Source organism: Macaca mulatta, chromosome 2 (assembly GCF_049350105.2).
Source record: "Macaca mulatta isolate MMU2019108-1 chromosome 2, T2T-MMU8v2.0, whole genome shotgun sequence".
Taxonomy (NCBI): Eukaryota; Metazoa; Chordata; class Mammalia; order Primates; family Cercopithecidae; genus Macaca; species Macaca mulatta.
This window is the reverse complement of record NC_133407.1, coordinates 13,282,399-13,308,663: the sequence shown is the minus strand read 5'-3', so window position 1 is coordinate 13,308,663 and position 26,265 is coordinate 13,282,399. Positions and strand designations below refer to the sequence as shown.

The 26,265-nt window shown below is 36.2% G+C and overlaps 1 long non-coding RNA gene and 1 other non-coding gene across 2 annotated transcripts in view; both read right to left on the bottom strand.

Moving 5' to 3' along the window:
- LOC114676214 (uncharacterized) overlaps window positions 1-26,265 on the bottom strand; it is a 507,752-nt gene that overhangs the window by 368,278 nt on the left and 113,209 nt on the right. The window lies entirely within an intron of this gene.
- On the bottom strand, window positions 1,664-1,770 carry LOC114676535 (U6 spliceosomal RNA). Its single transcript, XR_003727600.2, has one exon. It is a non-coding gene; the product is annotated as a U6 spliceosomal RNA (small nuclear RNA).

The window sequence follows — 26,265 nt, the reverse complement described above, 5'->3', positions numbered from 1 at the left end:
AATCTAGGTCTTCTCGTAAATCCAGGGCAGCCCTCTGTCTGCTGCAGCACAGCCATTTATGAAGCCTTTGATGATAGCAATGCCGAGGAAAGCAGTAAAGAATGAACTCTAAGTGGGCAGTTTAGAAAGGAGATGCTTTAACCGAGTTTATAGATAGCTGCTTCTCGTGAATTGGCATCTTTTATTCTCTGCATTTCCAGAGAATGAGTAGATGCATAGATAAGATTGGTTCCAATGAAAGTTATAGAAAAAAATTATGGTGCTGTCATATCAAGTACTCAGATTTTAGATTCTGACAGGAATAGACAATTACTTAGTTCTTCCACTAGTAATTCCTACCACTTATCTTTCTTCAATCTCTGGACGCTCAAGGCTTATCTTTCAAGTGGGACCGATAACACGGTATCAAACAACATAAGTGAACTTGCTCATCTACCATAAAGCAGAGTCAAATTGTAAGTTGCTGTATTGTCACCTTTTGCTAATTTCAAGTTGCTCTCTCTCAATAAAATTGAAAGGGGAAGAAAAGAATCTTTGTAAGAGTATTTAGCATTTGTCCCTTCTTAAAAGTCAGAGAAAACATTTTTTAATTAGTCTTTCAATCCAAATAGTTGCAGAGGGCAAGATTTTCTATGTTCTTCATCTTTTCACCTCACCTGAGGAGCAAGAAATCCTTTAAATCTTCATGACAATTTTATGCTGTCTTAACAAGTCAAAAATCCCTAGCTTTTCAATATGCCCTTCCATGTCATAGCCTCTGCTCTGTTCTGTTGACACTGCCTCCTTCCTCTCTACAAGTGCTTTATTTTTGATTGTGGAAAAATACATAACATAAAATTTACCATCTTAGCCATTTATAAGTGTACAGTGTTCAGTATTGTTAAAAATATTCACATTTATTGCAAAATGTTCCAATTTTTTCATCTTACAAAACTAAAGTTTTATACTCATTCAACAACAACTCACCATTTTCCCCTCCTTCCAGCCCCTGGCAACCATCATTTTACTTTCTGTATCTATGAAATTGACTATTCTAGATACCTCATATAACTGGAATCCTACAGCATTTGCCTTTTTATGGCTGGGCCATTTCACTTAGCATAATGTCCTCAAGGTTCATCCATATTGTAGCATGTGTCAACATTTATTTCCTTTTTCCTTTTCCTGAATGATATTCCATAGCACACATATGCCACATTTTATTTATTTACTTACCCATAAAAAATGCTTGGTTTGCTTTCACTCCTTGACTATTTTAGTGCTGCTGTGAACGTGGTATTCAGATACCTCTTTAAAATCCTGCTTTCAATGCTTTTGGCTATATGTCCAAAAGTAGAATTGCTGGATCATATAATACCTATTATTAATTTTTTGAGTAACCTCCATACTGTTTTCCAGAATGGGTGCACCATTTTTTATTTCCATCGAAAGGATACAAGTGTTACAATTTCTCCACAAGCTCACCAACAACTGTTATTTTCTGTGTATTCTTTTTGTTTATGTTTTTTCTTGTAGCTATTCTAATGGGTGAGATGTTAGCCTCATTGAGGCTTTGATTTGCATTTTCATATTGATTAGTAATGTTGAACATCTTTTCAAATGCCTATAGGCCATTTGTATTTCCTCTTTGGAGAAATGGCTATTCAAGTTTTTTTCTCATTTAAAAAATATAGAATGCTTCATGAATTTGTGTGGCACCTTTGCATGTGGACTGTGCTAATCTTCTCTCTATGTATCCAATTTTAGTATATGGGCTGTCAAAGCAAGCTCCCAAGTTGTTGATTCTTAATGAGACTTTTCAGTGCTGAATCTTTCTCTTCTCAAAAATCCTCCCCCATCCACCTACATTCAATACTTTTCCCTATTAAAAATACAGAAAGAAATTTGTTTATATCATAAAATTTATGTTTGCCCATGTTCAATTTATCAGTCCTATTCATTGCTTGATCACTTAGTCTTTGAGTTTTTGGTTTTGTTTTGCCTTATGCTTGTTCATGTCACTAGGTTTAGGGGATTTTAAGATCCGGTTTAACTCTGCCACCTTAAATGGCCTGATGCAGGTTAATATGAGTTAGGAGCAATATTTCAACCTGGCATCTAAATGATTCTTTTTTTTTTTTCATTTTAATCATAAGTTCTTAATTTTCTCAGCATTGATGTAAAAATCATTTATGCTTGCACTGAAAGCAACATAAATCATTAACACTCCAAAAAATAGTAAACAACCTTGAATCAATATCATTTTCTTCTAGGAGACACTGTGGAAATGAAAGAATACAGTTCTTCATTGATCAGAAGTCTCATAAACATTTAGCCTGGGCCTCATCTCTTTACAGTACTTACTTTGCTCCAACCACACAAGTCTTCTTTATGGTTTTAGGACAAGTGAAGGTCCTTTCTTCCTTGAAGAACTTTGCACATCTTGTTCTTTTTCATCAGTTAGGTCTTATCTCAGTGCCATCACCTCAGAAAGGCTTTTCCTACACCTAACTCAAGGGCGTTGCTCCTCGCGGTCACTTTGTATCACTTTATCTACTCAGTATGAATCACTTTTTGAAATGATCTCATTATTTACTTGTATGCTTGTTTACTGTCAGCTACCCCCTGCACTCATTCAAATGTATGCCCCGTGACTGAAGAGGTTTGTTTCACTTATTGACCTCTATATTGTCAGTGCATGAAACAGTGCCTGGGCCATAGTTTACTGACTGCTAGTATAGGCCATGTGTTCTCAACTATGGTATCAAAGCACACTTGGATGTTGATTCAGCTGCAAGTGTTCACCAAAATGTCTCTTAAAAATAATAAAGAACCAAAGATAAAGTTGAATTTACTTCTAAAATATAGAAATAAGATAAAAATTCAGAGCAAATGCCAGATTTCCTTTATAGTATTATGACTGTTATTCACTTTGAAGTTTCACTGAGGAGAGGAATATTAGCCTTAATGATAATGTATATTGGTGGAAAGCCATGTTTGATATAATGTTTAATGTAGAGTAGTAGTTCCCACACTGTGCATCAGAATCACCAATGAGTGCTTGATTATACCTGCAGAATACTGATCCCGTAAGTTTGTGATACACCTGAGGATCCAGTTCCTGATGATTCTAATTCTGGAGGGTAGACGTTAAAATATAAAGAGGAGACTCTACCAGCTGAGATGCATATTAAGATGTAATTGAGGTGACATGGGTAAGAAATAAAGGCCTGCTTGTGTTGTGGTTTGTGAAAATGGGAAGCAGTACATGAAGGAGAGGGAATTATCCAGAATTGTAGCATAAATAGTAATTAAATATCAATTGGGTATACAGATAAGGAAAAGTAGGAACCATATGACCTTGTTATCTGAGGAAACTAGGTGAATAATAAATTCATTAATTGGAATAAGGTATTTGAGCAGCAGGTTCAAAGGAAAGATCATAAGATTTTATATGAATATGCTGTGTTTGTGGTGTCTGTATCTATCCAGTGGGATTGTCCAGAAGGCCTTTGAAAATGTGAATGAAGCTCAGGAGCAAAATTTGGGACCAAGATATATACTTTCGATAGCAATCCGCATATGTGTGGTCATTGAAATAATGAAACAGAAAAGGTGAACTAATCCTTGGGGAATGTATAAAACAAAAGGAGAATAAATTATCAGGAATTCTAAACTATGACAGCCTACAACGTGAACTCTTAGAAAATTGAATTTTCTTCTTAACAGAAGCACTAGACTGGATGATCAAGAAAATGTAGTAGTTTATATAACAGCACTTGATTAGGTGTGGAGTTTAACAGTGAAGTTCCTGGTAGTATAGTGGATAAAATGAGCCACTCACTTTGACAGTGCACAGGGTTAATGCCAGGTTTTGTGAATGGACAGGAGGATGCCTAATGGTGTACTGTGGTCTCTTCCTTCAGATTCATCCCATCAATAGATATGCAGGATGAGTGCATTAATGCTTTTGAGATAAAGCTGGATGAAATGTTTTGAATGAGAAAATATCCTTAACAAAATTAAGTGTAAGGTTAAATCTTAAACCTTACCGGAATAATTTTTGAAAAACAATTAAGTTGAGCACTTCCTTTGGAAAAGAAAAGAGAAAAGATAGAAAAGGAAAAAGAAACAAATAAATGCATGGAGCTAACAGACATCAAACATCAAGATGGAAGACATAAAGTTAAAAGTTTCAGCAGCTTAATTAAGTATAAATGGTCCAATCCTTACAACTGAAAGACAGAGAGCTTCATAGTACATTAGAAAATAGAAATTGAGATTAAACTCTACACTGTGTATAAAAGTAGAAAAAAAGAATAGAAAAAGATACGACATGCACACTATAACAATACAAAAATATTTCAGACAAAGTAGAGTTTAGCACAAAAATTATCAAAAATAAAGTGGGAAATTATATAGTAATAAATAAGGCAGTTCACTGGAAAAATATAATAATCTTAAATGATTACGTTATCTAAGAGAGACTTAATAAAGTGAAGACTATCAGAAGCAAAGGGAGAAATACAAAAATCCACAACTAAACTTATTGATTTAATTATTTTTGTTCAGTAATTGGTATAATAGTTGGGCAAACAATTCAGTAAGTAGATAATATGCCTGAACAATACAGTTAACTGGAACTAATTGACATTTAAATAAGTTCTTCCTTAAAAGCAAAAGCCGCATGCTTTTGCATGAAAAGCAGCAAACCTTCAAGAAGTTCTTCCACATTTATTATTTTCCCAGATATATGCCAGATATATGGCATTGGGCTGTGTGTCCTCTTTGCGATCTATGTGCTTTTCGTAGCTCACTTCTTACCGAGGTCTATTTTAAGGCTTGCCAAAAAGGCCGGGCACGGTGGCTCACACCTATAATCTTAGCAGTTTGGGAGGCTGAGGTGGGCGTATTGCCTGAGCTCAAGAGTTCGAGACCAGCCTGGGCAACACAGTGAAACCCCGTCTTTACTAAAAATTGCAAAATATTAACTGGGCGTGGCACTGTGTGCCTGTAGTCCCAGCTATTAGGGAGGCTAAGGCAGGAGAATCGCTTGAACCCAGGAGGTGGAAGTTGCAGTGAGCCAAGATCATGCCATTGCACTCCAGTCTTGACAACAGAGTGAGACCCCATCTCCAAAAGAAAAATAAAAAAAGAAAAGACATCAAAAAATGACAGAATTTTCAGATGAGGTTAGTGTTCTTTGGTGACTTATTCTCAAAACCTCATTAGGTTTCTCATTTATTTATTTCTAGTCAGTTTCATGTATGAGTATCTACACTAAAAGTTCTTTCTGAAATAATTCTTAGTCTTTATTTCCTCTTTTCCTGGCTCCCATAAGCTACCTTGAGGAGGTGAGGCCTGAATAGGGTATATTTCAAATCTAATCCCTTTATTGAAATAACTGATGTGAAAAAGTACAAACTACATTACATCTTATCTTTGCCAATAAAACAATATATATAACGCTATCTCCTGTTATTTGGGGTCTAGAAGCTGTCATTTTTTTTTTAATCCTGTAAGTCCCAAATATATACTTTCCCTTTCTCTTTGCATTTCTGCTTCTAATCATTCTTGATTGCTTCTTCTATATTGCCAAACAGATCCAGTGGCAACCAAGACATAGTAAAGTGAACTTTTTCGACTTCCTTTCCCCAGCTCCGTAACCATTTGATTTGTCTTCCAAGTTATTGCAAGTGAGAGATTTATTATTATTTTGCATGCAAATGACAAAGATCAAGAGCTAGCTATCACTTTATATGCGTTGTCTTCCTGCATTCAACAACTGGACCAATGTTTCATACTTTTAAAAATGTGTGTAATGGTTCTCCAATTTTAGTATCAATTTGTGTATTAACACTAATTAATATTTTCATAAATGATTGTAATACAATTATAAATAACATATAATTATAATAAACATTAATTAATATATTAACATTATTTATGTATTAGTTTAAGTGTTAATAAGAATGAGCCATACTAGCTGCTAAAACAAGCAATACAGAAGCTCAATAGGTATAAACAATTAAGACTATGGCATTTGTGTGTGCGTGTTTTCATATACCAGAATTCAACACTGGGCAACAGAGGAAGGTGAGGAACTCTTCTCCATAGAGAAATTCTGGGAGCAGCCTCTTTTTCATGCTATGGTTTTATTACATTCAAAATGTGACTTCAATAACTAATTTATCAGATAGGAGAAAAATAGGAAGAAGGTAAAGAAAATCTTAACTACACACTTCTGCTATTATATTGGTAAGAACTAGTGCTATGGTTTGGCTTTGTGTCCTCACCCAAATCTCATGTCAAACTGTAATACTCACCTGTCTGGGGAGGGATCTGTTGGGAGGTGACTGGTTCATGGGGGAAGTTCCCCCATGTGGTTCTCCTGATAATGAGTGAGTTCTCTTGAGATCTGATGGTTTAAAAGTGTGTGGCAGTTCCTCCTCGCTCACTCTACTCTCCTGATACCCTATAAGACATGCCTTGCTTCCCCTTCACCTTCTGCCATTATTGTAAGTTTCCTGAGACCATCCAGTCATGCTTCCTGTCATGCCTGCAGAACTGTAAGCCAATTAAACCTCTTTTCTTCATAAATTACAGAGTCTCAGGGAGTTATCTATAGTAGTGTGAAAATGAACGAATACACTAGCTACAGAGATATTTCATGCAACAGAACAGTCTGGGAAACAGAACATTAAATATGTACAAAGGACTCACAGGAAATGAAGAATACACTGTGATAGGAGAGAAAGAAAGATAGCAGATAGCTCTGACTTGAACTGGTATTTGTGATAAGACAAATTTTGAAGGGCTGAAAGAAGCTGAAACTGCATCCAACCGCTATTTGAACCAATTACTGTTGCCAGGTTGAAGAACTATTTGCTCATTTGTTGCTTACAGGAGCCATAAGCCAACAAAGGAGAAGCTAATCATTTTTTCCATTACCTAGTGTCCCTAAGGGCACAAAGTAGCAGCAAGTCGGTTTAAAAGGACAAATGTTTGTAGATTCCCAGTTCCAGCATCACAGAGATGACTATAGAAAATGGGTGGATTTTGAGTTGAGTGAAAATAGCTTAAGTGGTACAGTTTTTCTAACCTACCATTTGGAAAGGTGTCCTCACATCTTGCCCCAGTCCTGGTAACTAAGAACTAATAATACTCACTAACATTATTACGCAGTGCTTTGCAATTTACAAATTAATGATTTCTCAGATGACGTTCCTTGACTGCAAATCTGTACTTGGTAACATTATTAGAACCATAGTGACATTAAAAAGGAAGCCCTTGCGGTATTAATTTTGCCAGCATATATTTTATCCACTGCTATCTGCAACCATCAGAAATGGGTTGCATTTTAGGGGCACTGATTTTGCTGGTTGATTTCCCCAGTGATGATTATTGGCTTGAAAATCAAATACCTGTGATTAATCATCATCATTTCATTCAAGGTAGCATCTTCTACTGTTTGGCTTCAATTCTGCTCATCTCAAGAGCTGATTTTGTCCAAATGTAATCATCTAGCTCCAATTCCTAGTTCATTTCTGAAAAACGAGTTGCTGAAGAAGTTCCATATCCAAGATAATTATATTTTTAAACTATTGACAAAGGAAATAAGTGCAGCTTAACAGATGTTTCATTTATTTATGTTATTAAACAAACATTCCACCTAACAACAACTTTATTAGGTCACATGGTTTTATGGGTCAGGACTTTGGGCAGGGCCTACGTGAGCAATTCTTCTGCTCTATGCAAACCCCACTGGCGTCACACAGTACTCTTTAGCCATTGGGGTTGCCTGGAAGGTACACGTTGGCTACAACCATAAGGCTGTCGTCTCCAAGGCTGACTTCAGGTGGTTGCCTCCCTTTCAATGGAGATTTAGGGATTTTCTATAGTATCTCTGCAGCAAGGTAATAGACATTTTACATGGTGACTCAGGTGACTCAGACCTCCAAGATCTGACTCAGGTAACTGAAGTCTCCAAGAAACAGAAACCAAGACAAAAGTTGTCAGTCCTCTTAAAAGCTAGATCCAGAGTTGACACAGAGTCACTTTGCAGCAATCAGTAGAAAAGAGATATTCTTCATGTTGCCTATGCCTTCCGTAAGAGATAATTTTGTAGCAGAGGCATCTTGCTTCATACTAAGCATGTAGGTAGAATTAATAAGATTCACACAGGCTGATGAAAGGACTAATGAGGTTTTCTTGAACATGGCAACCTTCTCAGAAACAAACAAAAAAATAGAAAACAGTCTAAGAGTATGAAGTTTGCTTCTCTAATAATTTAATTTTGAACCATAGGAAAAATAAGAAACATTGCCCATGTGCTCAATTTCTCAAATAGCAGTCTAAAATTTTATCTTAATTTCAAGATTGAGAAGTTGATCATAGCCATACATGAAACTCCACATGAGTACAATCCAGGAAAAAGATTGTTCAAGTCAGCCATATCTTAGGTTTGGTGCCTTTCCCTCAACAATGCAGAGAATATAGGACTTTCAAACAATATACTCAGGATTTAATTTGGGCTGCAAAATTTTAAGTCTTTTAACTTGTATCAGAAGTGCATTCATCCCCATCTTTTAGCTTGCAACATCCTTAACTTGCTATTTGTCTCACTCCACTAAACCTTCCTGATATGTCCCCATCCTTCTTTTAAGAAGCTTATTATTATCATTATTATTATTGTGCTTTAGTAAGAGGTGGGAGAGAAGTCTTCATTATGTAAAATGTGATACATAAATCTAAGTGGAGTGCTTCTAAAAGTAGAATGTCTGCCAAGTTCTCTAGCAGTTTTACCAGTGTATAATTAAGTACTCATTTAAAGTATATGTTTGTGTGAAGGGAGAGTGTAGAATTCAAAAATAGAATTTGTTGTGTTTTTCTTCTGTATTTTTAAATTATATGCTAGATTCTGGTTATGACAGCTATGACTTTTAGAGTAACAAAACTGGATTTTCAGTTTTAGTAATATGGTGGACTAAATGACCAGAGAAACCCTCTTGATACAGGATATATCAAAAGTCCTGCATAAAATGTAACATCTAGTATGAAATAAGATAATACTTAGAGGATAAAGATGGAAAGAAAAAGCAAATTTACAACAGTACTGAGGACTGATTATGTCATATTTCCTGGAGCATCTGATTTTCCCTAATGCTCTAAAGCTGATTTTTGAAATAGCTGTTTTTGTGGTAAATGGGAGATGAAGCCTGAGATCCATGCAATGCAAGTGGGTTTAATATAAGACCCCAATATTAGGTCTGCATTTACGAAAGCCAACACCATAACTAAATGGAAGGATAAATAACACAGAGGGAGATGGACAAGATAGCTGGGTATCTCATCTTTAGCTTTGAGTGGAGGGTAAAGTAGGATAAAAATGTTTATATAGAACTGTGTGTCTTTGTGTGTGTATATATGTATACATGCATGCACACAAACATGTACACAAGTACTTTGTGAATTTCTAAACAAAACCATGATTTTATATAAGTTAGGAACACATTTAAATATCTCTGTGTTAAAACCTTCTCAAAGTTGGTAATTTAGTTTAAGGGCAGAAGGAAAACATAATTTAACACCAGGATTGAAAGATCTTTCATAGATGAGGTTTAAGTAAAGGTGATTTCACAATAGTAATAATGACAAAAGAGCAAACAAAAAATATCCAATATACCAGAAAAAATGCTATGACGAAAGCTAATGAAGCAAAAAACATGAAATTAAATACACAAAGACAGTATATTCTGAATTAATCAGAGAGAAACTATTTAAGCATATTAGCATGACATTTAAAGATTATGTAATATTTATAAAGAAGGAATAAGTAACCAAATTAACAGATAAAAGAGTTGAATAGATCTTGTAAAAATTATGTGGATATATGTAATTTTAATTTTATACACATTATATACCTATATGAATACTATATATGTAATCGAACAATCAATGAACAATTTCAGTATGGTGTTAGACACAGCAAAAGAGAGAAATAACAAGTGATATATTTGATAATGCAGAAAAACTGCAGATGTAAACAGATGAAAAATATATAAAACATATTAAGTGACACTTATGGGTGAGAGGGTCAAAAATAGAGACACATGAAGTTCTGAGTAGAAATCCTCAAATAGGAAGAGTTAATATTTAGAAAAACGATTACTGAGAATTTCCAAAATTTATAAAAGAAATAAATCATCAGATTCACAATGACTGAAGAACCTTATAAATCCAAAAGTTGAAAACAAAATCAACTAAAATAAGACAAAATAAATATACACCAATATTTCGTAATTTAAGTATAAAACACCAAAGTAACAGAAAGTATCTTACAAGTAGCCAGAAAGGAAAATACATTATAAGAAAACAAACAATATATAAACAGAGCTGACTTCTCAAAAGTATGAAAAGACAGAAATGGGGCCGGGCGCAGTGGCTCACGCCTGTAATCCCAGCACTTTGGGAGGCTGAGAAGGGGGGACCATCTGAGATCGGGAGTTTCAGACCAGCTTGACCAACATGGAGAAACTCCGTCTCTACTAAAAATACAAAATTAGCTGGCCATGGTGGCGCATGCCTGTAGTCCCAGCTACTTGGGAGGCTGAGGTAGGAGAGTCGCTTGAACCTGGGAGGTGGAGGTTGCAGTGAGCAGAGATTGCACCACTGAACTCCAGCCTGGCAATAGAACGAGACTCCATCAAAAAACAAAAACAAACAAACAAAAAAAAAGACCCAGCAAAACACCACACCAATAGGTTTAACAATATTGCCAAAATACTGAAAGAAAATAATTGCAATATTGGAAATATATTTAACTTTACATTGGTGGTATAATGATAACATTTTTAAAAACTGAACATTGCTGTTTAAAGACTCATTGATAGAGCATCTAAAAATATACATGTGAGATTAAAGAAGCATTGTAAAGCAAGATAAATAGTAAATATGTGGATAAAATATAAGAAAATGTTTATAAATAGTGTCTTTTGGTGTTAAAAATTAATAAGATACATTTAAATGTGCACAATCTAAAACATGTAAATAAGGAAGGTGTTCAATTGTGAATTAACGTATTCTAAAGATCTTCATTGGAACTTTAGAATTGCTCATGTGTCTCTTAAATTTTCATCTGCATAATAGTCTTTTCCCTGCCTGAATTTGCACATTTTCTTATTGAACTACTCCATCCCGTTTTCCTAATCCTGCCTTCTGCTGTGGCTAATATTTTTAAAATACATTTCTTAATTTAGATATTGTATTTTTCATTTTTGGAATACCAATTTGATTGTTTAATACAGCTCCAATTCTTCGTTTAAATTCATCCGTGTTATCTACCTTTTCCTCTATTTCCTTAAACATAATAATCATGTATTTTTAAAACTCATTATCTGCTACTGCCAATATCTGGATTATCTCTGGCCTGTGTATATTGTCAGCCCTTTCTTTCAAACATCAGTTATGTTCAATTTTCTCTTTTCCCAATTTTCAGATTAGCCCACCTGGGATTTTGATACACAGACTTGTGGATCCTCAGCCTTGTGGGGAATTCAAACAGCAGGAGACAATGCTCTGCCATTTAGTTTCCAGTGCAGGTTCCTTGTCTCCCAATCCACGTAATAAAGGAATCGCTTGGGTTAAAACAAGAATTGTGTTTGATGACTTCTGCCTTGTAAGACTCACAGTCTCTGCTTCCCAAACCTCACAGACCAGAGGAGATTATTCTCTGACTTTTAGAAGCTTTCAGCTTAAATCCCTAGCTTCACAAGCAGCAGCAAACCCTAGCCAATATCCCATGGGAAAAACTGACTATGATTTCTGTTGCCTCAAATTTCTAATGTGTCATGCTAACGCTAATAACTGTTCAATCATTTGCTTGTTTCTTTTACCCCTAGCGGAGGTTTTCTGCTGAATAAGGTGGATCCATAATTGGCATCCAACAACAGGAGATTACCCCAGGAAAATTTTTAAGTTGGAGATGTTCATTTTGCTTCAGAGAAATTCTCTCTTCTCCAAAATTTTAACTTCTAACTCTGATTGCTTACATAGTTCTATGATGCCTTTAAATAGTTAAATTTATAATTCATGTAAGTTTTCTTCCTGGTTGTAGTAGACTTACTGTTCTGCCATGAGCTTCTAAATCCAACCTAGAATTCTTGCGATTTTCTTAAGACTAAGAATATTGAAGCACATTTTCATATATTTACCAGCCGTTTGGATATCTTCTTTTATTTGTATTGCTAAGCTTTTTGTTTTTTCATATATATTTTCTTATTGATTCTCAAGCTTTTAAAAGTATGCTAAATATGATTCCGTTGATGTTTACATATGTTGCAAATATCTTCTCCTGATCTAAAGCTTGACTTTTTACTTCTTTAATTGGTAAACAGAAAATTATAATTATAATTTAGTTCAATTTGCAAACAGTTTTCTTCACAGTTAGTGATATGTGAGTCTAGTTTAATATAACTTTTCCTAGCTCATGATCACGAATATATTCTTCCTTGCTACATTTTTGAAGGTTTATTGTTCTATTATCCTCGTTTAGATAAAAAACTCACCAGAAATGATTTTATGTGGTATAATGACCAAGGTATGCTACATTATTATTCTATGTACATATCCAAAGGATCCAACACAATTTGGTGAAAAGGTTGCCTTTTCCTACTCTTCTACCTGGCAATTGTATAATAAATCAGATGTTCATATTCGTGTGTGAGTCTATTACCAAACTCTGTTGTGTCTCATTTGGCAGTTTGTCTATTCTTCGGCAAACATTATGTTTTCTTAATTAACTTTAAATTTATTATGTCTTCATATAAAGTATAATAAGTCTTCCAACTTAATTTATCAAGATTGCCTCTTTAGATTGCCTCTTTAGCCTATTTGTGTTTCTGTATCTATTGAGGTAATATTTATTCAGTAAAATGCACATGACAGTAAACATAAAGCTCCATTAATATTTACTTACATATACAACTATATAACTACTTCAATAAGCTTGTCAACTTACACACACACACACACACATACACACACACACAATACCTGTGGAGATTTTGTCTAGGTTTTGTGATAGATTGACTATTTTGGTCCTGTTTGGTCATATCTCTACATCTATGCAATGTTACTCTGTAGTCCATCTCTTCAAAAAAAAATACAGTTTTTCTATTTCTCTAAAATCTGAGTTGTCTTCATTACTTACACGGCCCAAGATATAGTGAGTTAATACTGTGTCAGTCACCCAAGTGATGCTGTGCCAGTCCAAGCCTAGGCCTCAAGAGACACTGTGTGGTTCCACACTATCTCATGAACCATTTATTATCATAAAAGCATTTCCAGGATAGTCTTTAGTAGGGATATAAGAGCAGAGCCAGGTTGCTCTAGCCAACGGTCAGACAACCTCCAGAGGCAGAGCTGCCTAACTGTAGAAGCATGATGAAGCCTAGCTGAGATAAACAGCATCCAGCTAGACCCACAGGCCAAATCCACAGTAAAATGAGCTTTACAGGTGATTGTTATTTTATATCACTATATTTTGGAGGCACTTCTTTTCACAGCATTATTTTGGCAACATGTGACCAATTGTATCAAATGCTCATTTTGTACCTATGAAGTAATTATATTATTTTGCATCCATGTCCATAAGATAAACTTGTCTATATTTCTCCTCTTTTCTGTATTATTGTCAGGTTTTGAGTGTCAGAGTTCTGCTGTTCTCATAGAATCACCCAAGAAGACTTAATGTATCTTGAAGAATTTACCATTAAAGGTATTTAAGTACAGAATTTTCTGTGTTAAAATGACTTAATTGTAGAATCAAGTAACTACAGAGTAAGTTGATATTTTGTTTCTTCTTGTATCTGCTTTTAAAATTTACTTTTTGTAAATTTTCAGTTGTGTTTGTTTCATATTTTTTTATGTCAGAATAATCCATAATTTTGCCTCAATTTTTCTTCCTGCTATCAGTCATGTTTTAAAAAAATATGTCTTGGAAAAGGTTTATGACTCAGTAATATTTTAAAGCATATCCATTTGATTTCAGTGGTCTTTCCTAGTATTGTTCTATATTATATTAATGAAAACTTATATATTATTTTCTTCCCTCTGTTTAATTTGCTATGCTAATTCTAACTTCTATAGATGATTAATTTTTAACCTTCCTCCTCTTATAATATATATAAGGCTCTATATGCCTTTCTAACCACATCTTTATTTTCAAACTTTTCTCATATACAGTATTTTTCTGTCACTGAATTTAATATTTAGAATATTGTTTAATATCAATTGCTAATCTTTTATCCATTCATTATTTAGAACCAGTATTGCTAAATTTCTATTTTTTAGTGTTTATGTTTCGCTAATGGTTATCAATCTCTGTTTAATTTGATTTCATGTGAGAACATTTTAGCATAATTTCAATCAAGTGAAGTTTCTTGAAACTTGCTTTATGGTCCAGTATATTGTTAATTTTTGTAAGTATCTTATGTGCAGTTACAAAATATGTATTCTTCAGTTTTAAGGAGTGGTCATTTATATTCCAGTTACATTTAATTATCTTGCATATATTCAATATATGACTCCTTTTTTTGTGCATTTATTCGATGAGTTATTAAGAGATGTGTGTCAAAATCATCCACTATGTCTTCAATTGCTATGGTGGGAAGAAGGAATGTCCTAGAGCTGCAATACAACTTTTGGTGGTGATAGGTATGTTCATCATTGTGATTGTAATTGTCCCATGGGGTATACATATATTAAGTATTTTCATACAGTATACTTTAAATATGCAAAATGTGTTGTATATAAATTACATCTCTATAAAGGTTTTAAAATGACCCACTATATTTCACCACCTAGTAAAAGAGAAAAGTCAGATGATCATCTTAATAGATACAAAAATAATTTGATAAATTTTAACATTTATTTGTACAATAATGTTATTATATAATAATGTATATTAGAACTTTACATAAATTTTCTTAATCTATTTTAGAAAATAGGATGTACACACATACACATACCACTATTTAGTGGCCAAATATTCAAAACCATTCCCAATGGAATGAGTTAAGTTCACCTGATATTGCTACATATATCAAACATAGTATTATTAAACCTGGATACGGTTAGCTACATAAAAAGTAGTAACTTAATAAATATTGATGAATAAGTCAATAAATTCATAGGTAGAGGGTAAGACAAATGTGTTTAGAAGAATACTTCTAATCTCTAGCGGACTTTCTCAACTGCAGTTCTGGAGAAGAGTGTGCCTTAATATCCTAAGTCATCAACTATGTGTAAAGAATAAACTTATTTCCCATGCATGTTGACTGGCATGGATTCTGTACCATCCTTGGAAGAACCTGGTTGTTACTGCCATCATTTTCTGTGTACCAAGGCTTAGATTAAGAATTCTGGGTGAGTAAGGCTAATAGAAGCAAGGACTCAAGATTCGAATGAATATTTGTGCAGATTTCTAAGTACTGTATGTCTATGAGTAATTCCTATGTTTTGTGAATTTTCTTGAAAAGTTGACTTTTTTTGAAGAATTTTCTTGTTCACAGACAGAGCATCGTGTGCTGACACCAAAAAGGTAATAAAACAGCCATCAACCACTTTACTAAATGATCCTCAAGGATATTTATAAATGTTTCCTTTAAGGAGTGACTGTGTCTTCTTTTGAATTTCTTCCACCTGCTCAAAAAGTCTTGGAAATATTTCACTGCCCTCAGTAAGTTTTGTCAGCAAGAGAGAAAGTTTACAAGTGAATGCTCAAATGCAGCAATCATTACTTGTTATTTTTCAATTTAATTTTAGTATAAATTAACTTATCTCTGTGCAAGTAGCATTAAAGCTAATAACCCTAAAAAGGATTAAGATTAGAAAGTAATGCTGTCAGTGACAAAGCTCATTAACAGCCTTTATCACCAGAATCTGATGAACTACATCTAGGATAATTGGCCTAATTATAATACATTTGTTTCTTTAGCCAGGTATTCCTTGCTTCACTCTCTACTGATTACTTATGGGTCTCAGTTTGGCCAATTAACTTTCTCTTCCCACTCTATCCATTTCTAAAATTGATAGTGTATAGCTTAGGTGTGGCTTACTGTCAGCATGCCTGTGCTCTGGATAGGTAAGGGCTGAATTAAGAAGACAAGAGGTAGAGAGACAAAGAGGTAGTTTTATCCTAGAGTGCTGGACGTAAAGTAGATATAGAAAGAATCGTAATTCTTTTGGGGTTTCTACCTATTTAAGTGACGTTGTTAACATCTAATTAAACCCTAACAGTACTGTAGACTTCTGATATATTCTAGCCTATTCATTCTCACAAAGCATTTTAAATTACTTTATTTTTATGATAAGTAACAGACCACCCAACTACAAGTGGCTTAACAAAAAAAAGTAGTTTACATTTTATGTAAAATGTAGTCTGGAATTAGAGAGTTCCACATTTGGAAAAGTATCTAATGAATAACTCTAAGGAACACTTTGCTTAAGTTCTAACATCCTCAGGATATATAGCTTTTATTTCCTTTGTCTATAGACCTTTATAGTTTTAGGATAACTTCCATAGGCTAGAAACAGTACAGAAACCAGGACAATGAAAGCAAATCATCACATGATTTCCCCTTCTATTACCAGAAAAAAAGTCCTAGAAGAACTTATCTTACATCTCATTGGCCAACAATTGATGATCTGCTCATGCATAGATGAGAGGGAGATTGGTATGATGCCTGAATTTTTCATTATTTGTCAGAAGAAAGGCTTATAATAAAAGGTGCTCAGTAATGACTTTTGACTTTTCAACTGCTTAACTTTGAATATACGTATACCTCCAAAATTCATATACTGGAACTTAAACCCCGATGTGATAGCATTAAAAGATAGGGTCTTTAGGAGATAATTGAGTCATGAGGTCAGAGCATTCATGAATGGAATTAGCCACCTTATGAAAGGACTGAAAGGAACTAGCTAGGCCCTTTATACCCTTTCATTCCTTTTTGCTCCTCCATTACTTCACTCCATAAAGACATAGTGTTCAGATACTCCCCTCGATGCAGCACCAAGGTACCATTTGGAAGCAGACACTGAACCTGCTGGCGCCTTGATCATGGATGTTCTAGCCTTCAGAACACTGAGAAAATAAAATTCTATTGTTTATAAATTACCTAGTCTGGCACATTTTGTTATAGCAACAAAGATGGACTAAGACACCAACTGAAAGTGTGAGCAGGAATACAGTCCCTTTTCTAGTAAGTGGAAATCTCTATGGAACTTTGTTTCTCTCTACTTATCTTGATTATATGGTGTACATTTCATGGAGGGACAAATTTGAATTAAAGTACTTGGAGATGTATCAGTGTTTTCAGCTGAGTTCTTATTGAATATTAAGGTCCACTATAATGAGAATGATCAAGTAATTCATTGTCCATAATACACATGTTTGGGAGTGAAAAGGGGACTAGTAATAATTATGCTTGGATAAGTGAGAGCTCAGCAAACCAAGCAAACTGATACATAAGGTCACCTTATTTTTAATAACCATATTTACATCTCAAAGCCACAGTATCAGTGACTCCTGACTATTGATTTTATCACTGAGACAGGAAAAAGTGACATAATTAAAAAGAAAACAATAGGCATATGTGCAATTATAAGAAAAATGTAAAATTCCTAGCTCAATAATTGATAGAACCAATAAAATACTGCACCAGTTTTTTCTCTGTCTGAAGCTCATGTCTCATATTTTGCATGGCTGACTAAAACAGTGTCTAATCAATTATGTTTTCTTAGCATATTGTCTCATCCTAAACAAACCTCCTTAAGAAATCACTGATAGGAGCCATAATTGACTAATATTTTCCCATGTTTACATTCTACATAGAATGCATTAGAGTTAGATATTTTTGTTATTTATTTAATCATTGCTAGTCACTCCCCTGCTCAAATGTAAGCTCCTGATAGTAGTATTTTCTGCCTTCCTAACTGTTGTTCCCCAATTTTTTGACCAGTGTTTGAAAGAGAACATGTACACAATAAATGTGTCTTGAATGAGTAGATACCTGAATCAATAGTGATAAGTTCATTAAAAAATAGAATAAAATTTGTCAGACTCCAATGAAGACACATAATATAACATAAATATTTAAAGAAAAGCTGAATAATGAAAATATTTTTAAATGTGTGTATAAGAGAATACAGACCACAACCACATGAACAGAAAAAGTAAGAGTTTAAAGAAATATAAACGTGCCAATTCCTTCACCTTTCATAGCAGGAGATTAAAAGTTGATAATCTACAAAATATAAATGTCAACCTATTATTACAAAATAGAAAGGCAATCAGTAATAAACTAAAATTCAGGCCCTACGTATTTCAAATAACTCAAAGAGGGATAAAAGAAAGCAAGTAAAAATAATATAGAAATATAATAAATATGGCAAATACTGATACAAAGGAATTCAACAAATTAATCTAAAAACCAAGGGGCTGCAAGACGGCTAACTAGGTACATCTGGTACTTGCTGCTTTCACAAAAAGGAACCAAAATAGCAGGTAGATAAACACACTTCAAGGAGATCTTTTAAGAGAGAATAGTGGAATTCAGCAGAGAAGTGACAGAAAACATGTAAAGGAAGGAAGGAGAGACAAGCAAGAAGCCTGCTTGGCCAGGATAGACTGGAAACCTGGAATAGCTCCCCAATCTGGGGAAAGGGTGAGTGAATGACCACCAGGGGTTCACATGCTCACGGAAAACTCCTATAGTCCTAGTCATGGGACAGCCCTGAGACTAACATAAGAAGCCTCTGGGAGATCATGGAATGAATGGCATTGCTCCAGAGAAGGAGCTTCCATTGAGTCCCACAGACTGCCAAGTTTCAGGCAGCTATGACATGGCACCATTTTAAGAGTCTAGCCCCTACCACACTGCATCCTGCTCTGGGGTAAAATAGCCCCTGCATCTCCACAGCTCCAGATTCCCATAGACATTCCTTGCCCACACCTACCTTTGCTGCCGAGAGCTGCCACCAGGGCCAAAGTGGGAGACACTGGCAGCAGTGAAACCCCCACAACAGAGGGGCAGCATTAATGAGAAACTACCCTATCCATAGCCACTGCTGCTGCCACTAGGCCAAAGCATAAACCACTGGCAGTTACCTCATCCCTGCAGCAGGACAATCATGTGTTTTTAAATTCTCTGAGGACAAATGCAACTGCTACTCTGGGCTGCCACTACCAGGGATGAAGTGCAAGAGAAGCATATACCTTCAGCTGCCTGTCTATGGCTATTTCCACAGAAATAAATCCTGTACAATGCAGTAGCAGGGAAACAGCACAGCTGCTGCTGTCCCCACCTGAACCTTCTGCTGGTAGCCTGGAGATCATCCCACCTCTGTCTACCACAGCTAACACGTGCACACACTTCCAAGGGGTACGGCAACAGGTGTTCCAAGCCCGACTCTGCCTCCTAGTACCCAAACATGCCATCTGGGGCTTGGGGATCACTCAGCCAAATCCATAACCACTAGACCTAAACACTCCTCCCAGGATACTGAGGTTAGGCTACAACCTCAATCTGCTGCAACCACCACAGCTGACACCTACCACATGTGCCATCTACGGGCCTGGGAACTGGGCCACTTAGCCCATTGTAACCACTGCCAACAGCAATACAGACTGCTTGGGACCCAGAAGGTTGTCCTACCACTGCTACCGCCACCACCAAGACAATGCCCAATGCCTAAAGACCTGATAATCCACCCATCTGCCCAGTCCACTGCTGTCATTCTTGACACCTGAGCAAGGGATCTAGAGGCCCAAAATTGGCCTACCTGGGCCTATTAATACTGGTGTCAGCACATGCCATCCTGGGAAATGGCAAAAGGGATGTTTGGTGCAGTGTTGCATCACTGAGGCCAAATGGCCAACCAACCTGGTATCCTAGACCCCAGTAAAACATCATCACAGCCACTAACACTAAATATGCACTCTAAGCTAGTAAGAAAGTCAGAGATACCACTGACTCTATTTACAGCCAAAGAAGTTATACTGAAACTACACTACAGCAAACCCAGAATCAAAGCTAAAGTGCAGTTCTCTATTCAGCCAATACCATGGACACATCTTCAGGAGAATTCCTCCCCTATAAAAGCAAATTCAAAAAATTGGAAGAAGCAGCTGTCACACTCAGGGTGCAGATATCAAAGTAAGGACACAAGAAACATGAAAAAGTAAGGAAATATGACACCTCCAAAAAATAATAATAATAATAATTCTCCAGCAACTGATTTCAATCAAAAAGACATTTACAAAATCCCAGAGAAAAATCCAAAATATTTTCATAAAAGAAGCCCAATCAGACATGAGAGAATACTGAAAACAGTACAAAAAACTCAGGAAAACAATTCAGGATACAAATGAGAAATTTGTCAGAGATAGAAATCATAAAAATGAACAAAATAAAAGCCCTAGAACTGAAGAATTCATTTAACGTAGTAGAAAATATACCCAAAAGTGTCAGTAATAGACTAGATCAAAGAAGAAGAGAAAAATCGCAGAATGTGAAGACAGATCTTTTTAAATTACCTATTCATATACAAACAAAGAATAAAAGAGGAGAGGGGCCAAGATGGATAATTGGAAGCAGCTGCAGTCTGCAGTGCTCATGGAGTGGAATGAAAGGAGAGAGTGAATTCGGCACCTTTAACTGCCATATCCAAGTGCTTGCATTGGGACTGACTAGGAAAACACCTCAACCCACGGAGAGCAAAGAGAAGCAGGCCTGGGTGATTGCCCACCCAGAAGCAACATGGAGCCAAGGGAATCCTACGCTGAACCAAGGGAAGCAGTGAGTGATTTTGCGACCCAGTCTGGGAAACCATGCTTCTCCCAGAGATCTGTGCAAACTGCGTATCAGCAGATCCACTTGTGAGCCAACGCCACCAGGGCCTAGGGTCCAATCCATGGAGCTGTGTGGAGTCTTGGCAGAGTGAACAGTTAGGCACACACAAAAACCAGGAGTTTTGCATACTCTGGCCCCAGACTCCACTACAACATGAGAGATTCATCTGTGCATAGCCCTAGGAAGGGGGCTGAGTCCAGGGAGCCAAGTGGCATTGCTCTGCAGGCCCCACTTCCACAGCACCTCATGGGTTGAGACCCACTGGCCTGGATTTCCAGCCAGCCAGCGGCAGCAGATGGAGCTGGCCTGAGTCGGGACCAAGTTCCCGGGGGGGAAGGGGTGGCCACCATCTGTGTGGTTTGGTAGACTCAGTCATTTCAGCTCACGGGCTTTGGAGAATACAAATGGTGCAGACAATTCAAGGTTCCCCCCTTCCCAGTGGAGTGTACCTGCTCTACCAAAGGGCAGCCAGACTGCTTCTTTGGGTGGATCCCTGATCCTGTTTCTCCTAAGTAAGACCTCCCAGCAGGGGTCTCCAGCCACATCCTATAAATGCATTTAGGCCAGCAACAGGTCAGTGCCCCCACTGGAATGGAGCTTCCAGAGGAAAAAGCAGGCTGCCATCTTTGTTGTTTTATAGGCTTCACTAGTGATACCTCCAGGTACGGAAAAAACTGAGGCAATTAGGGTCTGGAGGGGACTCCAGGCAAACTGCGGCAGCCCTATGTAAGAGTGACCAGACTGTTAAAAGAAAAACAAACAAACAGAAAACAACAACAACTAAATGACCCCGCAAAATCCCCATTCGAAGGTCAGCAACTTCAAAGATTGAAGATAGATAGGTCCATAATGATGAGAAATAATCAATACAAAAATGCTGCAAATTCAAAATGCTAGAGTGGCTCTTCTTGAAATGACTACAAAACCTCTCCGGCAAGGGCCACAAAACTGAGCTGAAAGTGAGAAAGCTGAATCGACACAGTACGCTTCAGAAGGTGGGTAATAACGAACTTTGCTGAGCTAAAGGACTATGTTGTAACCCAATGCAAAAAAGCTAAGAATTATGATAAAACAATATAGGAGCTAATGGCCATAATAGCCACTTTGGAGAGGAACATAACCAGCCTGATGGGGCTGAAAAAGAAAACACAAGATCTTCACAATGCAATCGCAGGTATCAATAGCAGAATAGACCAAGTGGAGGGAAGAATCTCAGAAATTGAAGATAAATTTTCTGAAATAAGACAAGCAGACAATAATGGAGAGAAAAGAATGAAAGGAATGAACAAAATCTCAGAAAAATACAGAAATATGTAAAGAGACCAAACCTATGACTGACTGGGGTACCTGAAAGAGACAAGGATAAGAGAACCAAGTTGGAAAACGTACTTCAGGATATTACCAGGGGGACTTCCTCAATATAGCAAGACAGGCCAACATACAAATTCAGAAATGCAGAGAACTCCAGTAAGACACACCATGAGAAGATCAACCCCAAGACACATAATTATAAGATTCTCCAAGGTCAAAATGAAAGAAAAAAAATGTTAATGGCAGCCATAGAGAAAGGCCAGGTCAACTACAAAAAGAAGCCCAACAGACTAACAGTGGATCTTTTAGTGGAAGCCCTAAAAGCCAGAAGAGATTTGGGGCCAATTTTTAACATTCTTAAAGAAAGGAATATCCAACCAGGAATTTCATATCTGGCCAAACTAAGCTTTATAAACAAAGGAAAAATGAGATCCTTTTCAGACAAGCAGATGCTGAGGGAATTCATCACCACCAGGTCTGCTTGCAAGAGCTCCTGAAGAAAGCACTAAATATGAAAAAGAAAAAACTGTTACCAGCCACTGTAGGAACACACTAAACTACACATAGTAGTGACACCATGAAGCAACCACATAAACAACTCTGCAAAATAACCAGCTACCATCATAATAACAGGATCAAATTCACATGCATATCAATAATAATATTACATGTAAATGGGCTAAATGCCCCGATTAAGAGACACAGACAAGCCGAATAAAGAGCCTGTCCCACGCGTATGCTGTATTCAAGAGATGTGTGCAAAGATGCACATAGGCTCAAAATAAAGGGATAGAGGAAAATTTGCCAAGCAAATGGAAAACAGAAAAAAGCAGGGGTTGCAATCCTAGTTTCTGTCAAACAGATTTCAAACCAACAAAGATCAAAAAAGACAAAGAAGGGCATTACATAACGGGAAAGGGTTCAGTAAGAAGAGAGAACCATTCTAAATATATATGCATCCAATACAGCAGCACTCAGATTTATAAAGCAAGTTCTTAGAGACATACAAAGAGACTTAGACTACCACATGATAAGAGTGGAAGATTTCAAAACCCCACTATGAATATTAGACAGATAATCAAGACAGAAAATTAACAAAGACACTCAGGACTTGAACTCAGCTCTGAATCAAGTGGACCTGATAGATATCTACAGAACTTTTCACCCCCAAACAATAGAATATACATTCTTCTCATCACCACATGACACTTACTCTAAAATTGATCACATAATCAGAAGTAAAATACTCCTCACCAAATGCAAAATAAATGAAATTATAACAAACAGTCTCTCAGACCACAGTGCAGTCAAATTAGAGCTCAAGATAAAGAAATTCACTCAAAATCACACAACTACATGGAAATCAAACAACCTGCTCCTAAGTGACTCTTGGGTGAATCATGAAGTTAAGGCAGAAATCAAGAAGTTATTTAAAAGTAAAGAGAACAGAGCGACAACGTACCAGAATCTCTGGGATGCAGCTAAAGCAGTGTTAGGCAGGGAATTTAGAACATTAAATGCCCACATGAACAAACTAAAAAAATCTCAAGTTAGCAACCTAGCATCTCAACTAAAAGAACTAGAGAACAAAGAGTAAAAAATCCTAAAGCTCCAGAAGACAAGAAATAACTGAGATCAGAGCTGATATGAAGAAGATAGAGACACAATAACCCTTCAAAAGATCATCAAGGCCAGGAGCTAGTTTTTCTGAAAAACAAAATTAACAAAATAAATAGAACACTAGCTACTCTAATAAAACAAAATAACAACCTAAATAACAAAATCAGAAATGATAAGGAGGATATCACCATTGACCCCACAGAAACACAAGCAACCATTAGAAAATACTATAAACACCTTTCTGCACATAAATGAGAAAATCTAGAAGAAATCAATAAATTCCTGGATATATATACCCTTGCAAGACTGAAACAGGAAGAAATTGAGTTCCTGAATAGACAAATAATGAGTTCTGAAATTGAGGCAGTAATAAATAGCCCACCAAACAACAACAACAACAACAACAACAACAACAACAACAAAGCCTGGACCCGACAGATTAGCAGATGAATTTTACTAGAGCTACAAAGAAGAGTTGGTGCCATTTCTACTGAAGCTATTCCAAAAAAACTGAAAGAAGGGACTCCTCCCTAACTCATTCTATGAGACCAGCATCATCTTGATAACAAAACCTGGCAGAGATACAACAAAAAAAGAAAACTTCAGGCCAATATCCTTGAAGAACATCAAAGCAAAAATCCTCAACAAAATATTGGCAAACTGAATCCTGCAGCACATCAAAAAGTGTATCCACCTCAATCAAGTTGGCTTTATCCTTGGGATGTAAGGTTGGTTCAACAAACAAATCAGTAAATGTGATTCGCTACATAAACAGAACTAAAGACAAAACCCACTTGATTTTCTCAATAGATGCAGAAAATGCCTTTGATGAAATTCAACATCGCTTCATTGTAAAACTTCTTAATAAACTAGCTATTGAAGGAACATACCTAAAAAGAATAAGAGCCATTGGCCAGGTACAGTAGCTCATGCCTGTAATCTCAGCACTTTGGGAGGCTAAGGAGGTTGGATCATCTGAGGTCAGGAGTTTGAGACCAGTCTGGCCAGCATGATAAAACCCCATCTCTACTGAAAATACAAAAATTAGTCAGGCGCAGTGGAGCACACCTATGATCCCAGTTACTCAGGAGGCTGAGGCAGGAGAATCACTTGAACCTGGGAGGCAGAGGTTGCAGTGATCTGAGATCGCACCACTGCCCTCCAGCTTGGGCAACAGAGTGAGACTCCATCTCAAAATATAAATAAATAAATAAAATAATAATAATAAGAGCCATATATTACAAACACACAGCCAATATCATACTGAATAGGTAAAAGCTGGAAGCATTCCCCTGGGAAACTGGCACAAGATAAAGATGTCCTCTCTCACCATTTCTATTCAACATAGCATTGGAAGTTTTGGCCAGGGCAATCAGGCAAGAGAAATAAATAAAGTGTATTCAAATAGGAAGATAAGAAGTCAAATTATCTTTGTTTGCAGATGGCATGATCCTATATCTGAAAAACCTCATCGTCTCAGCCCAAAGACTTCTTAAGCTAATAAACAACTTCAGGAAAATCAGGATAAAAAGTCAACGTGCAAAAATTGCTAGCATTTCTATGCACCAAAACAGACAAGCAGAAAGCCTACTCATGATTGAATTCTCATTCACAATTGTTACAAAAAGAATAAAATATGTAGAAACACAGCAAACAAGGGAAATGAAGAACCTCCTCAAAAAGAACTACAAGCCACTGCTCAAAGAAATCAGATAGGACACAAACAAATGGAAAAACATTCCATGCTCATGTAAAGGAAGAATCAATATGGTGAAAATGGCCATACTGCCTAAGTTATGTATAGATTTAATACCATTCCCATTAAATGACCATTTACATTCTTCACGTAATTAAAAAAAAAAAAACTATTTTAAAATTCATTTGAAAACAAAAAACAGCCCAAATAGCCAAGACAATCCTAAACAAAAAGAACAAAGCTGCAGGCATCATGCTACTCAGCTTCAAACTATAATACAATGCTAAAGTAACCAAAACAGCATGGTACTGGTACAAGAAGAGACACAGAGACCAATGGAACCAAATACAGGACTCAGAAATAAGACCACCCACCTAAAACTATCTTATCTTTGACAAACTTGACAAAAACAAGCAATGGGGGAAAGATTCTATTTAATAAATGGTGCTGGGAGAACTGGCTAGCCACATGCAGAAAATTGAAACTGGACCCCTTCCTTACACCTTATACAAAAGTTAACTCAAGATGAATTAGAGACTTAAATGTAAAATCCAAAACAATAAAAACCCTAGAAAAAAAATCTAGGCAATACCATTCTGGATATAGGCACAGGCAAAGATTTTATGATGAAAATGCCAAAAGTAATTGCAACAAAAGCAAAAATTGAAAAATACTATCTAATTAAACTAAAGACCTTCTGCACAGCAAAAGAAACTATCATCAAAATGAACAGACAGCCTACAG